This window comes from Pinus tabuliformis, chromosome 7, assembly GCF_031772625.1.
Source record: "Pinus tabuliformis cultivar Carrire ecotype Pingquan chromosome 7, CPIR1, whole genome shotgun sequence".
Lineage (NCBI taxonomy): Eukaryota > Viridiplantae > Streptophyta > Pinopsida > Pinales > Pinaceae > Pinus > Pinus tabuliformis.
Genome location: NC_142293.1, coordinates 1,571,682,935 through 1,571,700,885, shown reverse-complemented (window position 1 = coordinate 1,571,700,885; position 17,951 = coordinate 1,571,682,935). Strand labels below are relative to the sequence as shown.

At 41.7% G+C, this 17,951-nt stretch overlaps 2 pseudogenes; both read right to left on the bottom strand.

Annotated features, from left to right (window-relative positions):
- Nucleotides 1-7,919: 7,919 nt before the first annotated feature.
- LOC149254070 (uncharacterized) lies at nucleotides 7,920-8,438 on the bottom strand (annotated as a pseudogene).
- A 6,672-nt stretch (nucleotides 8,439-15,110) lies between these two features.
- LOC149254069 (uncharacterized) lies at nucleotides 15,111-15,578 on the bottom strand (annotated as a pseudogene).
- Between the last annotated feature and the right edge of the window lie 2,373 nt (nucleotides 15,579-17,951).

Here is a 17,951-nt window from a genome sequence, read left to right as displayed (position 1 = left end):
ATGACAGATTGGATGGATTTCCAAAGGTTTTCTCTCCACACTTTGATGATAGACTGACATCCGATGTGTCCTGTGAGTGATCGGAAGTAGAAACATATAGAAATGGGTTTTCACAAGGGAAATCAGTAGTGGTAGAATCATAAGGGATGTCAGGGTGAAGCGGATGAGGTAGGGCTGGAAGGGAGTCATCCTTCACCACGAGTTCTTCTTTAGATTCTCGCACACATTCATCATGAATGATGGCGCAGGTTGGCTACATAACACCAACTTCGTTGACAACTTGATCCTCACTGACAACAGGCGAGGAGTCCAGAATGAAAGAACACAAGACAGTATAATCTAGAGGATCAATAGAACACGGGGACAAAGGTTGAGGGAACAGAGCCATGTGATAAACAACATGCTTTCAAGCCAAATTTGTACAAATATCAAGAGCAGGTGGGGTGGGAGGGTGTGACAGTTCAATAGAGGTGTGTGCATGATCTCCCACATCACTTCGCGGTGGTGGAGCTATTTGATGAGGTGAAGGAAGATAATCACTTGTGATAGCAATTGTGCCTACCTGTGATTACACAGATCCATCACCGAAGTGTGCTAAGCAGGGTTCAATATGTGAAGAAGACATTCAAATATTCCATAAAGAAATTCCCATTCAATTTCATCTTTCAGAAATTGGTATGCAAGATTACAAAAGTGTGTGTAAAATTGATCAACGGATTCATTGGGTGCTTTTTGTAATTTCATAATTCCTTGATCAAGTGCTTCATGGTCAAAGTTATTGAAAGCACAGTCTATCTTTGCGACCAAATGAACAAGAGAATGAATATATTTTTTGGGCAGAGTGGCACACCAGTGCATTAGGTGCCTTTGAAGCATGTAGATGAACAACGCGCAGCTCATGTATTCTTCAAAGAATCCATGTCTTCCACATGAGCCTACAATGCTGACCATGTGCCTAACCAAGGCTACATGGCCTCCACCATCATATTTTTTATGAGACAAGTTATCTGAGAGCTTTTCGAAGATAATGAAATCATTTCCATAAGACATACATTCTGGGAGAGAAACTCGGTAGTTAGTCATGATAGATATGTAGAGATTCAAAATAGATGTGAGGACTTAGCTTGTCATCTGGCCCCCCTTCTAGTGCAAAATGTTGATGCCACTGAACCTGCCAACATCTAAGGCGATCTCACCAGTAAGAACTCCCAGTTAGACCTCATACCATTTGGTGTAGGAGTCCTAGTAGTGGGTCGTATGCTAGTGCCTTGACTGCGATTTCGCACAGAGGCAGGTAAGATAACTCTGTTGGCAGTAAGGGTGTGACAGCTATGATGAGCCAAGGAAGTCGCATGAGAGGTTCTAACACACGGGGGTTGAGATGAGTGCGCTAATTGGAAGCCTGTGATAGCACACAGTTATGAAGGGAAAACACGAGTGAAGATGCATCAAAAAATGGAAGGCAAGCTAGCAAGCAATCCAAAGTGATGGTTAAACCAACAACATGTTTCAGAAAGGTTCATACATACATACACCAATAGATATACATCCATGCATAAGCAAACCAATAGATATATCACTTAGAGTAAACCAGATAACATAGAATATAATACAACATATGCATGAAACGTGCTGGCTCTTGAATATTAAGAAGTGTAAGTTCCAATCATACAATACATCCATGTCCAACCACTACTTCCGACAGCGGAATGTTACAACCACAACACCCTACTCCTCCAAACAGATGTACTAGCTATGCGTAGTGGAGAGGCCAAGGATTGTTACAATACTATCCAAGCACTCTCCAAGATAGTCTTATCGGAAGCTTGGCTCACCAAAAGCCTATACAATGAGTTATTGATCCAGGTCTAGGTGTGACGAAGGACCCTTCTAAGACCTTTTACTTTCGTGATGTGTTAAATTGCATTTTTAAAAGAAAACATTAATGAATACATCTGCATGTTGTAAAGAAGAGGAAGAAGAAATTCATCAGCAACATAAAAACATAAGTCATTCATAACAGAGTTCATCCATGAGGGACTACGTCTCTGGGCCCCGGTGTCAAGATGGTGTTAGCCACTACATTAAGTGCTATCAATAGTGATGATGTACATAAGAGGTGATGTCGCGATCATACAAGGAAAATTCCCTCACACAGGAGTGGCTCTATGAAATGTTCCGCTACAAGAACTCTTAGTCAAAAGACTCCTATCAGTATGACACAAACTCATGCATGATGAGCATCTCGTCAACATGGCATAAAAGGGATCTCAATGCAAACATACATGATGACAACCTAAGTATCCCATCAACATAGAACAAAGGGATTTCAAAACATAACATGACAAATCATGACAACAAGTACATCACATAGACGATTCCATGTCACATCAAGTAGGAATCATGAAAACAAGTAATAAACAAGATCCTACATCAAGCATCAATAGGGATCTGTACAGCACAATGCATGGCAAAAGAAGTACATATACACATTGCATATACCTCACAGCTAAGACCCATCTGAAGAAGCTGATGTCAAACTACTGAAGCTGCTCATGCCATCAATATCACGGCATCAATTGCATGGAAATGGTTGCTTGCACATGAATGCTAACACCTACATTCCACTTAGAAAAGTGGATGAAGAATAGAATGAGAAAAAGAGAAATATGAACACACCATCAGATTTGCGGCATTGAATAGTGCAAAATCGACTGTCCAATTTTTGAATTCTGAGAAATTGAGAATCTGGGGCTCAAGGAATCTTATAGATTCCCCCTAGATTCCTCAAAGATTCTGCTCCATGGGTGGACTGAAAATTTGCAACTCTAAAGGTGAATTTGACCTCGCCATTGCAATCCTGTGGAAAACCATGAAAAATGACTGTAAACTTGACTATATTCTGACATGGAGAAAAATTACCTCCTTAGGAAAATTTCAAGGATCATGGTTCCGCTCCCTGTTTTTGCAGCGATCATGGTTCCATCTGCATATTGAAAAATTGGCTGAAAAATGTAGAACTCTGATGGAGAAATGGACAGTGTCATTGCATTCGTGGCGTCGAGAAATGCTGAAACCATATAAAATTTGTCAAAATCTAACAAAGTGAAATTTCACCCCTCTTGCAAAATGTTGCCTTAAACTGCGTGCCAATATTCTACCTCCTCTGTCTCAAAATCCGTACCCACTTCTGGTTGCTCCATCTGTCCCGTGCACTGTGCAAATTGGTTTTTTATATAAATTTGTTGGAATATTAAACAAGAAATTTGTTTAGGTGGATTGGTTAGGATTCCACGTTATAAGGAGGAGGTCGGGTGGTCAAAACTCGACCCCTCCATTTTAATACCCCTTTTGTTTCAACTGCATATATATTTCTTTACTGGGGGGTCAGAGCCACATTGGGCAGCCTGCCCCATAGTCTCCCTCTGTCATGCATTTATTTCAAGCGCAGTTTTATCAAGAGATGTACTAGCTCTGCGTAGTGGAGAAGCCAAGGATTGTTACAATACTGTCCAAGCACTCTCTGAGATAGTCTTATCAGAAGCTTGGCTCACCAAAAGCTTATACAATGAGTTATTGATCCAGGTCCAGGTATGACGAAGGACCCTTACAAGACCTTTTACTTTCGTGATGTGTTAAATTGCATTTTTAAAAGAAAACATTAATGAATACATCTACATTTTGTAAAGAAGAGGAACAAGACATTCATCAGCAACATAAGAACATAAGTTGTTCATAATGGAGTTCGTCCATGAAGGACTACGTCTTCAAGCCCCAGTGTCAAGATGGTGTCGGCCGCTGCATTAAGTGTTGTCAATAGTGATGATGTACATAAGAGGTGATGTCGCGATCATCGAAAAATGCCCACACGCAGGAGTGGCTTTAAGAGATGTTCACTACAGGAACTCTTAGTCAAAAGACTCCTATCAATATGACACAAACTCATGCATGATGAGCATCTCGCCAACATGGCATAAAAGGGATCTCAATGCAAACATACATGATGACAACCTGAGTATCCCATCAACATACAACAAAGGGATCTCAAAACATAGCATGAAAAATCATGACAACAAGTACATCACATAGATGATTCTGCATCACATCAAGCAGGAATCATGAAAACAAGTAATAAAACAGATCCTACATCAAGCATCAACAGGGATTTTTGCAGCACAATGCATGGAAAAAGAAGTACATGTACACACTGCCTATACCTCACAACCAAGGGCCATCTGCAGAAGCTGATGTCAAACTGCTGAAGCTGCTCATGCCATCAATCTCATGGCATCAATCGCATGGAAATGGTTGCTCGCACATGAATTCTAACACTTGCATTCCACTTAGAAAAGTGGCTGAATAGTATAATGAGCAAAAGAGAAATCTGAATGCACCATCAGATTTGTGGCGTCAAATAGTGCAAAATCGACTATCCAATTTTTGAATTCTAAGAAATTGAGAATTTGGGGCTCAAGGAATCTTTAGATTCCCCCTAGATTCCTCAAAAATTCTGCTCCATGGGTGGACTGGAAATTTGCAACTCCAAAGTCGAATCTGACCTCACCATTGTGATCCCTGTGGAAAACCATGAAAAACGACTGTAAACTTGACTATATTTCGACATGGAGAAAAATTACCTCCTTAGGAAAATTTCAAGGATCATGGTTCTGCTCTTTGTTTTTGCAGCGATCATGGTTCCAACTGCATACTGAAAAATGGCCGAAAAATGTAGAACTCTGATGGAGAAATGAACAGTGCCATTGCATTCGTGGCATCGAGAAGTGTTGAAACCATATAAAATTTGTCAAAATTTGACAAAGTGAAATTTCACCCCTCTTGCAAAACGCTGCCTTGAACTGTGTGCCAAGATTCTTTCTCCTCTGTCTCGAAATCCATGTCCGCTCTTGGTTCCTCCATTTGTCCCATGCACTGTGCAAATTGGGTTTTTATATAAATTTGTTGGCTAATTAAACAAGAAATTCATTTAGGTGGATTGGTTAGGATTCCAAATTATAAGGAGGAGGTCGGGTGGTCAAACCTTGACCCCTCCATTTTAATACCCCTTTCGTTTCAACTACATATATATTTCTTTGCTAGGGGGTTGGGTCCGCATTGGGCGGCCCGCCCCATAGTCTCCCTTCGTCTTGCATTCATTTCAAACACAGTTTTATGGTTCATTAGAGTTTGGTTTTATCACATTAATTGGGGGTGCTGGTACATGCTTTAATGGAGGGTTCATTGGTTGGGTGGTTGGATCCACACCCCAAGGGCCGGCCCACCCCCATTAACATTTTTAATGATATGGTTATGTGAGTTGGGGCGGTGGCGGGGTTGGTGGCACCCACCCCCATTTTTTTTATTTTTTTCGTTATGAAAACAAACATGCACATTTTTTAAAATTCAAATTTAAGGCATAGGAGGATTTTTAACGAGGCCACAAATTTGCCCAAAATCCGGCCCAGGTTGGCCAGAATCCGGTGGGCAGGTTATGTCCAAATTGTGGCCTCCTTAAGCCTACCCAGTGAGCAAAAAGTCAACCCAACTTTGACTACTTCTAACTTTTGCGTACAAACTCGGTTTGATGAACCATTCACACCACTGCGATCAGGAAGACGAGATCTACACTCTAGTCCTAGTTCGAGAATAATCCAAATATGTTTATTTTTGAGCTTTCCTGAGTCGTTTTTGTTCTGTGTGGGTATTTGGAGCCACCTGAATCAGTTATGAGGGACTATTTATAGAAAAGGGTGGGGTGGCCCTTGACATTCCCCTTTGTGACATTTCATCTACCCTCATGACTCTTCATCTACTCTATGAATGTTACATCCAACTATCGACACTTGAACTTCCACTTGACAAGACGTTACATTACAATTCACATGTGCCCATGCGAGACAAACTGGCTTGAGCAAGCCATGCAAGACATCACTGACACTCGGTTCGTTGTGGTGAGAACAACTCTTTGACATGCTTGTGATGGTAAAGGTGGTGAGTTGATGCCAAGCTTGGTCGTCTGTGATGGTGTGCATGAGCTCCATGGTGACATCTTGCTAAAGCGAACACTTGCCTCCGTTGCATCTGGGTGCATTGGTGTGGCTCCTCCATCCAACTCGTCTGCTAACATGCACATGGCCTTCTTGGGTGCAGGAAAACTACAAAAACACTTATGCATAGTATTTTTTTGATCTTCCAGTGTGTGCTGGTGGTCATGCGCATCAACTGTCAACTACATGTTCAACTCCAGCTTGACTTGCTTCTTTTTTTTGCCTCGGTGAGTGTGTTGAATGGGTGGGATCGCATGTATGCACACGATGACATGCATGTTGTTTAATTACCTTGCATGCGATCAACAACACTACTCACCATGTCATCTCCGTGCCAGCTGCTAGGATGGATCTTTAACTTGTACGGGCACAGTTTCATCCGTGAGTTCATGTTGCACTCGCTACAGTACCTGTTCTTGCCGTAAATGTTGGAAATAGTGAGAGGGGGGGTGAATCAGTATTTCTTACTTTTTATTCTAGTGATTGCCAACAGCATATATAGATATGTATATGTATACACAGAACACAGAAACCAGTAGCTGGAATAAATGCTTTTATTAAAACTCAAGACAGTACAATGAAATAAAATACAATATAAGTATGTATCTGACTGTGAATAGTTGCCAAGCTCCAACTTGGACTTCAGTGAGGCTCCAACCTCCAGAGCACCAACTCTATTTAGTAGTGGTTCTGCACTTAGGAGCACCTACCCCTAATCACTTTAGTCTTGTTCAGTTCTGAGGCTCCAACCTCTTGGGCTCCAACCCAACCTTGGTATAAACAAGTATGCTGCTACACTCTATTCAGCTGAGGTTGTCTCACTCCTGCTCTCCTACCTCTGCTGCTTCTGCTGCCTCTACAGCCTCCACTGCTTCTACTATCTCACCCTCGGGTTCTTCACCACCATAACCGCACCAACAGTTCTCTGTTTCTACTGTTTTATACATTCCCATGCCTTTGTCCATTCATTTCCGCTTACACCGACTCTTAGGCTTCCTCCTCAGTCACTATCGTTTCCTATGACTCGCTTGATCTTTCAGCTTCCCAATACGACCAAATCCATTTATTCCTATCTTGGTCCTCCCCTTTCCTGAGGACCTTTGAACTCTAGGAGGGGCCTTTGTTGCAGTAGCTCTAACTAGTTGCAAAGTCCTAGCACTCTAACATTGTAAGGCTGAACCCTGGCCAAACTCTGCAGTGGATCCGAAGAAATTGCTTCCAAAGCTTCTAAAAGGAAATTTGACTGTGCCATTGGTGCTCGTTATCTTCGATCAGATCTGTGCATCAACCACCACAGAAGGACGATGATTTTCATGAAACGATCCCACCGTAACAAATGATCTCATCATGGTGGAAGCCGCCATTGCCATTGCGATCCGAAAACCAAAGGAACGAAATATAAGAAAACTGATATAAAAGTCTAGAAACACCCTTTTGCCCCGCCGTTTCTGTTTTATTTCGAAAACCCACGTAAACGCGCCCATATTAGCCTCTGCCGCATTCACAATCGGAGCCGTTGATCATCGCGATCCAACAGTCACAGTCCTTTTTTCCGCACGTTAAACATCGTGCATATTCCTCGCCATCTGACCGTCTGTCGCATGATCGGACGGCAGTCACAAGCCTTGATCACACAACCTGCATACGCGTTAACCTGTGGGGGCCACTGTTTTCATCTGCCATGCATCGTATTGCGACTGGATCACGCGGCCATTGTACGTATACCACCGAACCCCGGTGGGCGGTGCGGGGAATACCACTTACCGCCTACCTGTACGTCTCCCGCGCATTATCATCCGCACATCTTTCACGTGCGACGACTGTTGGATCCGCTGCTCTTTGATTCGACGACTCACATTCATCTTCCATGTATGGCTATGTCGAAATAATGAGTAGGCGGTCTAATAGATCAATGGGTATACCATGTGGAGACTTGTAATTTGTTCCATGGATTTTTGTGATGCCACAATTTGTTGCAACAACCAATATCGGTGCCATCTCATTCTCTAGAGCACGATTCAAAAATGAGAAGCATTCAATGTCAAGCATATGGACTTCGTCAATAAAAAGAACACCTGGTACAATTTCAGCTTTGCCTTCTTCCCTCCATTCAGCAAATTTACTGTCAATCTGTTCCCTCACTTCAGAACAGATCTCTCCAGTATCTCTTGTAAAGAGGGCCACTTCTTTGCATTTCTGAAGCTCTCCATCCGGGCACTGTACAAACTTGGTCTGCAGCCCCATTTCATCATAATCCCTGGAGCTCGCAAAAGACCGCCCCAAATTTGTAATCTTCCCAGAAGCTTTATCGATCGCAATCACATCCCCACTCTGGACCTTCTCCTTGCTCAACCCTTCGATCATCTTGCTCCCCAAATCATACACAGTCTCCATCTCTGTCATCTATTTGCTCCTCGAATATTGCCATATTGACATCAATGACAATCTGTGTCCAACAAGCTCCCCCTTTCTCATTGATGGCAATATTCTTCTGCTTTCTCCCCCTTTGACATCAATGGCAAAGGGATGCATATGGACTCCCCTTGTCAAACTTTTCCCCCTGTCCTGCTACATCTTTATGAATGAACTTGAGTGATGATAAATAAATAACCCCCATCATTAGACGCAGATGTTTGAATGCTTCTCGAGTAAGAGGTTTTGTGAAAATATCAGCTATCTGCTCCTTAGTACTGATATATTCCAGGACGATGTTTTGTTCAGCTACTTTTTCATGGAGGAAATGATACTTGAATTGTATGTGTTTGGTTCTTGAGTGCATCACAGGATTTTTGCTAAGACTGATCGCACTTGTGTTGTCACAATAGACGGAAATTGGTTGATCTGTACATATGTCGAGATCTTTTAGAGCGTCCTTCATCCATAATATCTGAGAACAATAGTCTGCTGCAGCAATATACTCAGCTTCGGCTGTGGATAATGATATGGATGATTGTTTTTTGCTTAGCCAGGATACCAAACAGTCTCCTAGGAAGAATGCATTTCCACTAGTGCTTTTCCGATCATCTATACTTCCAGCCCAATCAGTGTCGGTGAATGCAGTTACAGTCAGTGTTGAGTTCTTTGGGTACCAAAGACCGAAATCAGAAGTTCCCTTCAGATATCTAAGAATTCTTTTTACAGCTAATAAATGGGATTGTTTGGGAGCAGATTGAAATCTTCCCACCATTCCTACTGCTTGCATTATGTCTGGTCATGTAGCTGTTCAGTATAGAAGGGCTCTAATCATTGACCTGTAATGAGTTGCATATACTAGAGGGGAGTCATCATCTTTGCTCAGTTTGCAGTTTGTGGTCAGAGGTGTGCTCATGGGTGCACAATCCTCCATTCCATATTTTTTGAGCATGTCTTTTAGATATTTGGTTTGAGATATACACAATCCTGCTCTGGTTTGAGATATTTGAAGTCCAAGGAAGTGGGACAGCTCTCCTATCATTGACATCTCAAACTCTTTTGACATGTTTTGAGAAAATTCATGGCTCATTTCATCATTATTACTAGCAAAAATCAGATCATCGACATAAACAAGAGCAGCTAGTAACTTACCTTGATCTATCTTTATGTATAGATTACTTCCAGCCACTCCCTTTTTGAAGCCTTGTTGTTGTAAATAGTGATCCAGTCTTGCATACCAAGCTCTAGGAGCTTGTTTCAACCCATATAAAGCTTTTTTCAATTTACAAACTAAGTCCTTTCCTACTGTTAGATCAAAACCTTCTGGCTGCTCCATGTAGACTTCCTCCTTGAGTTCCCCATTTAGAGATGTTGATTTCACGTCCATTTTATAGATTTTGAATCCTTTTGAGCAAGCAAATGCCAAGAACATCCTAATAGCTTCCATACGGGCCACTGGTGCAAATGTCTCTTCAAAGTCAACTCCTTTAATTTGTGAATAGCCTTTGTAGACAAGTCTTGCCTTGTTTCTGATAACCTGTCCTTCCTCATTCATTTTATTTTTGAACACCCATTTGGTTCCTATTATGTTTTTGTCCTTCGGATGAGGTACCAGCTCCCATGTCTTGTTCTTCTCAATTTGGGACATTTCTTCTTCCATGGCTTTTACCCAATGAGGATCCTTACTTGCTTCTGCAAATGTTTTTGGTTCTATCATAGATAGGAGGGCAATGACTTTTCTCTTGGGTGTGATTGATATCCTTCTTTGGGTCTGCACACATTCATCTCTATCGCCAATGATCTGCTCTTCTAGATGATCTCTTTGGACATACTTCATCTTTGAAGGGGTATTAGGTGGTTCTCTTCCCTCTTCTTCTTCTTCTTCTTCATCTATTACTTCTTCTTTAGGTTCTTCTTCTTCAATGAGAGAGTCATCTTCATGTTCTTCAATTTCCCTTTCTGGAAGATCTTCATCAACCTTTACATCAATGCTTTCCACTATTTTCTTCAGTCGATAATTGTAGCACTTGTAAGCCTTGCTCCGTGTAGAGTATCCAAGAAATATCCCTTCATCAACCTGAGAATCAAACTTTCCGGGTGAGCCATCATTTATTTTTATGAAGCACTTGCTTCCAAAGATCTTGAAGTACTTCACCGAAGCAGGTCTTCCTTTCCATAGCTCATAAGGAGTTTTTCCACAATTTGGTCTTAATTGAGTTCGATTTAATGTATAGACAGCTGTCCCTACTGCTTCTCTCCAGAATCTAGGCTGTAAGTCTGCTGCTAATAACATTTTTCTTGCCATTTCTTGGATTGTTCGATTTCTTCTTTCAACTACCCCATTTTGCTAAGGTGTTCTGGCAGCTGAGAATTCCCTTTTAATTCCATGAATATTACAGAACTCACTAAACTCGTTTGATGTGAATTCTCCTCCTCTGTCTGTTCTGAGGCACTTAATTTTTGAATCTTTTTCATTTTCTACAAGGGCTTTTAGATTCTTAAAACACCCAAAAGTTTCAGATTTATACTTTATGAAATATATCCACATCATTCTAGTATAATCATCAAAAAATAACACAAAGTACCTTTCTCCTTGGAGTGCTTGATTTCTAGTTGGCCCACATACATCAGCATGGATGATCTCTAAGGGCTTTGATGTAGAGTGTTCCTTTGTCTTGTGTCCGATTCTGGTCTGCTTTCCATGTTGACATGGACCACATACTGCTTGATTTGGTTTGAACAGCCGTGGGATGTCTCGTACAGCTTTGATCTTGCTGATATTGATCAGATTTTCGAAGCTTGTATGTCCAAGTCACTTATGCCACAACCAACTCTCATCTGTCTGACTCAGGTAGCATTTATTTTCTTGAATCTTGTTCAGAATGTAAATGTTTTTTGGTGTCCTCACCCATTTTGCCACAAGTTTCCCTGAGGCAGAGTTCCTTATTTCACAGTCTTTGGTGCTGAAAACAACCTTATGCTTGATCACAGATTTGGCTGACACTCAAGAGGTTGTGTTTGAGTCCATCAACCAGAAGAGCATATTGAGCTTTTCCTTTTCCATTGATTAGAGTAACTATTCCTTTTCCTGCAATTTTTCCTGATCCGCTTCCAAAGGACACATTCCCTTCCTTTTTGCTTAGTGAGACAAACTTCCTTCTGTCTCCTCTCATATGTCTGGAGCACCCCCTATCTACAAACCACTGGTTTTCGTTATTTTGAGCATATAGAGCCAGGCCACACTTGTCCATGCTGGAGTTCTTGCTACTCATCTTTCTTTCTTTGAGTGGGTAGTCTTGTTCATAGTGTCCATTATTGTAGCAGAAAGAGCAAATCAGATCAAATTTGGTCAAGGGATCAAATGAATTGAAGGTTTTTATTTGTCCCTGCCTTTTGGGGGCATATGAGTTGATTATTCAGTCCTTTAGATTTGTCTTTTCACTTCTGCTAGCCATACAATGTCTGGGTTGATGACCAAAGTTTTTACAGTGAAAGCAGTGTCCAAGAAAGATGGTTTTGTACTTGTTGAAGCAGCCATGATTTGAGTCGATTTACATCCTGGGAATTACTCCTCCCTCGTTCTTCGAATTTGTGATGGGCCTTTGGTGGAGTGTAGGTTTGTATTTGCTGTAGTTTCCATGATTCAACTCCACATTCTTCTCTGGAGAAACTCTCTCTTCATTCATGGGACTTGGGATGCACTTTTGATAACATACTTTTTCATCTTTTGGATTGTAGGAAAGTGCATCGGCATAGCTTTTCACATTATTCTCAGTGCTTGAGGATTCTCCTTTGAAACCTATTCCAGACTTGTCATGTTGAGGTTTTTGATTTTTCAGAATAGTCTCAAGTATTTGAGAGCTTTTACAGCCCTTTTTAATTTTCTCCAACTCCTTTCTCAGAGACACTATTTCAGCCTCACGTTCTTCACAAGTCTCTTCCTTTTCTTTAAGCTTTGCTTCCAAGAGATCTTCTCTCCTTCTTATTTCCTCGTTTTCCACTTTGAGAGAAATGATTTTGTTCCGTAGTTTCTCATTTTCTTCAATGGCACTTATTAACAGTTCATCTACATTTCCTTCCAACCCTGAGTCATCATCATCTGCGAGTGCCATGAATAATGCTTCTTGGCTTTCATCATGATCGCTTTCCTCATTTGATTTCTTTTTGATGACCATAAACTCATCCTCATCAGACTCATCTTGCTTGGAGAAGAAGTTTTTCTTATTGAGCCCTTTCTTTTTATGCGCCATTCTTTTATAATTTCCTTCATCATCACTGTCATGTTTATGAGGACATTTTGCTGCATAATGACCTATTTTACCACATTTAAAACAGATAAGAGGATACTTGCCTTTAAGCTTAGATCCTCTCTTCAGCTTTCGTACAAATTGAGCCAATTCGGATTCCACATCTGACTCATCACTATAGTCATTCCTTTCTTTCCCCTTCTTTGACTTTGAGGCCTTGAATGCTGCATCTTTGGAGCTTGGGCCACCTTTCCTCATTTCATAGGAAGTGAGAATTCCATCGAGTTCATCCATTTTGAGGGTATCTAGATCCTTTGCTTCTTCTATAGCGCTTATTTTGGAGTCAAATCTGTCTGGAAGAGACCTTAATACCTTTTGAACAATGGTACTTTCTTCCACTTTTTCGTCCAATCCTTTCAGGGAATTTACCACTTCAACTACTCAAAGGAGGTATGCTGCAATATCTTCTTCATCTTCCATCCTCAAACTTTCAAATTGTGTTTTGTGAGTTTGAAGCTTTGCCTTTTTGACTTTTGAGTCTCCATCGTACAAGCCAACTAGCTTCTCCCACATTTCTTTGGAAGAGGTACAGTGCATGATTTTTGTAAACTTGGAATCAGTGATACCACTAGTGATGGAGTTCATGGCCTTTGCATTTGCAATGTAGGCTTTCCTCTCGTCTTGGTCTATTGGAAGAGTGGAAGTAGTTTTGTATTCATTTTTAACAAAATGCTAGACTTTAGGTCCAAGGGACATTAAGTAGTAGGTCATTCTTTTCTTCCAGAAACAAAAGTTAGTGCCATCGAAAAAAGGAGGTCTTCCTGATGCCTCATGATTTCTCATCATAGCTGCGGATCCTTCTTCAAGCTGTTAGGCTAGTATGAAGAAGCCTGCTCTGATACCAATTGTTGGAAACACTGAGGGCGGGGGGGTGAATCATTATTTCTTACTTTTTATTCTAGTGATTGCCAAAAGCATATATAGATATGTATATGTATACACAGAACACAGAAACCAACAGCTAGAATAAATGCTTTTATTAAAACTCAAGACAGTACAATGAAATAAAATACAATATAAGTATGTATCTAACTGTGAATAGTTGCCAAGCTCCAACTTGGATTTCAGTGAGGCTCCAACCTCCAGAGCACCAACTCTGTTTAGCAGTGGTTCTGCACTTAGGAGCACCTACCCCTAATCACTTTAGTCCTGTTCAGTTTTGAGGCTCCAACCTCTTGGCTCCAACCCAACCTTGGTATAAACAGGTATGCTGCTGCACTCTATTCAGCTGAGGTTGTCTCATTCCTGCTCTCCTACCTCTGCTGCTTCTGCTGCCTCTACAGCCTCCGCTACTTCTACTATCTCACACTCGGGTTCTTCACCACCATAACCGCACCAACAGTTCTCTGTTTCTACTGTTTTATACATTCCCATGCCTTTGTCCATTTGTTTCCGCTTACACCGACTCTTAGGCTTCCTCCTCAGTTGCTGTCGTTTCCTCTGACTCGCTTGATCTTTCAGCTTCCCAATACAACCAAATCCATTTATTCCTATTTTGGTCCTCTCCTTTCCTGAGGATCTTTGAACTCTAGGAGGGGCCTCTGTTGCAGTAACTCTAACTGGTTGGAAAGTCCTAGCACTCTGACATTGTAAGGCTGAACCCTGGCCAAACTCTGCAGTGGATCCGAGGAAATTGCTTCCAAAGCTTCTGAAAGGCAATCTGGTTGTGCCATCGATGCTGGTTATCTTCGATTGGATCTGTGCATCAACCGCCATAGAAGGACGATGATTTTCACGAAACGATCCCACCGTAATAGATGATCTCATCATGGTGGAAGCCACCATTGCCATTGTGATTGGAAAACCAAAAGAATGAAATCTAAGAAAACTGATATAAAAGTATAGAAACACCCTTTTGCCCCGCCGTTTCTGTTTTATTCCAAAAACCCACGTAAACGTGCCCATATTAGCCTCTGCCACATTCGCAATCGGAGCCGTTGATCATCATGATCCAATGGTCACAGTCCTTTTTCCCATATGTTAAACATCATGCATATTCCTTGCCATTTGACTGTCCGTCACACGATCGGACGACAGTCGCAAGCCCCGATCGCACACCCTGCATACACGTTAACTTGCGGGGGTCGCGGTTTTCATCCGCCACGTGTCGTATTGTGACTAGATCGCATGGCCATTGTATGTATACCACCGAACCCCGGTGGGCGGTGCGGGGAATACTGCTTACTGCCTACCTGTACGTCTCCCGGGCATTATCGTCTGCGCATCTTTCACATACGACGACCGTTGGATCCGCTGCTCTTTGATTCGACGGCTCACATTCATCTTCCATGTATGGCTATTTCAAAACAATGAGCAGGCGGTCTAATAGATCAATGGGTATACCATGTCAAGACTTGTAATTTGTTCCACGGATTTTTGTGATGCCATGATTTGTTGCAACAACCAATATCGGTGCCATCTCATTCTCTAGAGCACGATTCAAAAATGAGAAGCATTCAATGTCAAGTATATTGAATTCGTTAATAAAAAGCACACCTGGTACAATTTTAGCTTTGCCTTCTTCCCTCCATTCAGCAACTTTACTGTCAATCTGTTTCCTCACTTCAGAACGGATCTCTCCAGTATCTCCTGTAAAGAGGGCCACTTCCTTACGTTTTTGAAGCTCTCCATCTGGGCACTGTACAAACTTGGTCTGCGGCCCCATTGCATCATAATCCCTGGACCTCGCAAAAGACCGCCCCAACTTTGTAATCTTCCAAGAAGCTTTATCGATCGCAATCACATCCCCACTCTGGACCTTCTCCTTGCTCAACCCTTCGATCATCTTGCTCCACAAATCATACATAGTCTCCATCTCTGTCGTCTATCTTCTCCTCGAATATTGCCATATTGACATAAATGACAATCTGTGTCCAATAGTAAATCATTCTGTTATCTATGGAGCTCCTATTCTTCCTTGAGTTGTTGCTTCAGCACATGCAAATCCTTCTCTGTTCCATTCTCTACCTTTGTGTGATCTTCATGTCATTTTGTCACCTCATAGCCTGAGTATCCAAAGTTGCTTTCACCACAAGTGGATCTGCTTGAGCTTGCAAGTTTGTTTCGCCTCTGTCTTGTCAACAACATTCCTCTTGCATTTGTTGCATCCGGTGTGCTACCTTCAACTATTGTTCATGAAGCTACTTGTTGTGATGCTACTGCCATCATATATTGATGTCCTTGTCTACAAACAACTTGATGTCTTTGTGGGTAGGCAAGTCCATAGACACTTGATCAACTGCATCCCCAAGGGTGCTTTGAACAATGTCTTCATCTCTGCTCTCCTCGAAACCATTGTATCTATGTTACTGAGAGGTAGATGAACACCTACGATACCTAGAGACATGGCAACACTCATGGCAAGAAATCTGTTAGTCGAAAATGAAAATGAACTTGAGAACTGACCTGCAACATGATAATGTGAATGATCATGAAGGTTGCGCAATTTCTGCCGGGAGGTTGGGAGACTGACTACCAAGACTGCACAAGGCACAGGCTGGGTTTCTAGGAGGCTGATTAACTGCTGGAACTGTGTAATGCACAGTCTAGTCTGGCTGCTGACTGCTGGAATTGCACATTGCGCAATCTCAGCTTGTAATGGTTATAGCTCAGTGACTGCATTGCGCCATTTTTTGGGCCAACAGTCACTATCCCTTAAAATTACACAATGCAAGACTAGAGGATAGTCACTAGGTAGAAATGCACATTTCCTGAGAGGAAGAAAGAGCCTTCCCTCTCAGGATTGCGTAATGTTGTCTTGGTGAGGCAGAGTCAAGGCCAAGGCTACCCAGACTCGCCGACAGGCAACTGAAAGCGAATGTGAAAGTGAATGCATGGTGATACTGAGTGTACACATAAGTGAATGATCATGCATGCAAATGGTGAATGATAGATTCAAAAAACGGAACAACATGCATGTGGGTGAGGCATGTCGTTGAATCGGCGACTGTTCGTGAAAAATAGTTTCATGCATGCGACAACAGTGAGATGTTAACGAAAACCGAAATGGTGCTATTACAAGCTATTATGTATCAAAACGACAACAAGAGCTCACTGAAATTAGGCAGGCAACATTCATATGAAGCGAAACACAAAAAGCACCAGAAATGCAACACAAGACATGAAAAGTGGGCTTACCCCAAAATAGCTGAGTTGAATGTGCCAACAACTAGATGTAATGTGGGATGTTAGAGCTACAAAGGCAGTGTGAGGGATGAGCTCTATAGTCTCTAGTTCAGGAGATTTGATAAAATCGAGCTTGTGACATGCATGCCACAAATCTAGGAAAAGTGACACTTGGTGAGAGGTTTCTGAAATAATCCTTGCATGTAACCTTCGACTACTAAAAATAGATCCTTGAAACAAGGGATTCCTTTGCATGCTACCTGGGGAGAAGCAGCTCATGCATGCAAATTAGTTTTACTCAGTCCTGGAGGGAGCTAGTCAACTCAACTGCACATGCAAGAGGCTGCTTAACTGTAGGGAGAAAATGCACATTTTTGGAAGGGAGCTGCACTTGCTGCCTATGAAATTTGCACAATTTCTGGGCAGAGCAGCTGACTGCTACACAGGATTGTGCAATTCCTGGGCTGAGTAGCCCCGCTGGGAAGAATTGTGTAATTTTTTGGATGAAGCCTGATTGGTAGAATTACACAATTTTGGAGCCCAACAAGCTTCCAGATGGAATTGTGCAAATTCTGGAGGGAAGGTTGGTTGCCCTCCAGAATTGCACAAATTGTTTAGGGAGCTTCTAAGCTTGTAGCTGGACCAAGTCTGGGAGAACATCTTGTGAGGGGAGTGCAATAAGTTCTAATGGACAGGCTATTTTTCTGTAAGAAAATCACTAAAACTTGTGTACTTGACGAAGCAAGAAATGTTGTTGTGAAAGGTTGGTAGGGAGGCTCCAAAATGAAGGTTAGGCAAAATTTTACAGGGTGGTTGTAGCCACTACAACACAACCATAACCGAGCTTTGCATTATGAAAACACTTCCATAGTGAAAAATATATTGTGGTGAACTCTTGTTAAACATGTTTATTTAAGGGTTTTAATATCTATGACTTGGCTTTATAATATTTGTGCATAGGTTTTATTGTTATTTGCTTTGGTTTATAATCCCTTCGGTTTTCAATTTTCATCCCATGGGTTTATTATTTGTTTGGCTTTATAATATTTATCCAAGGGTTTAT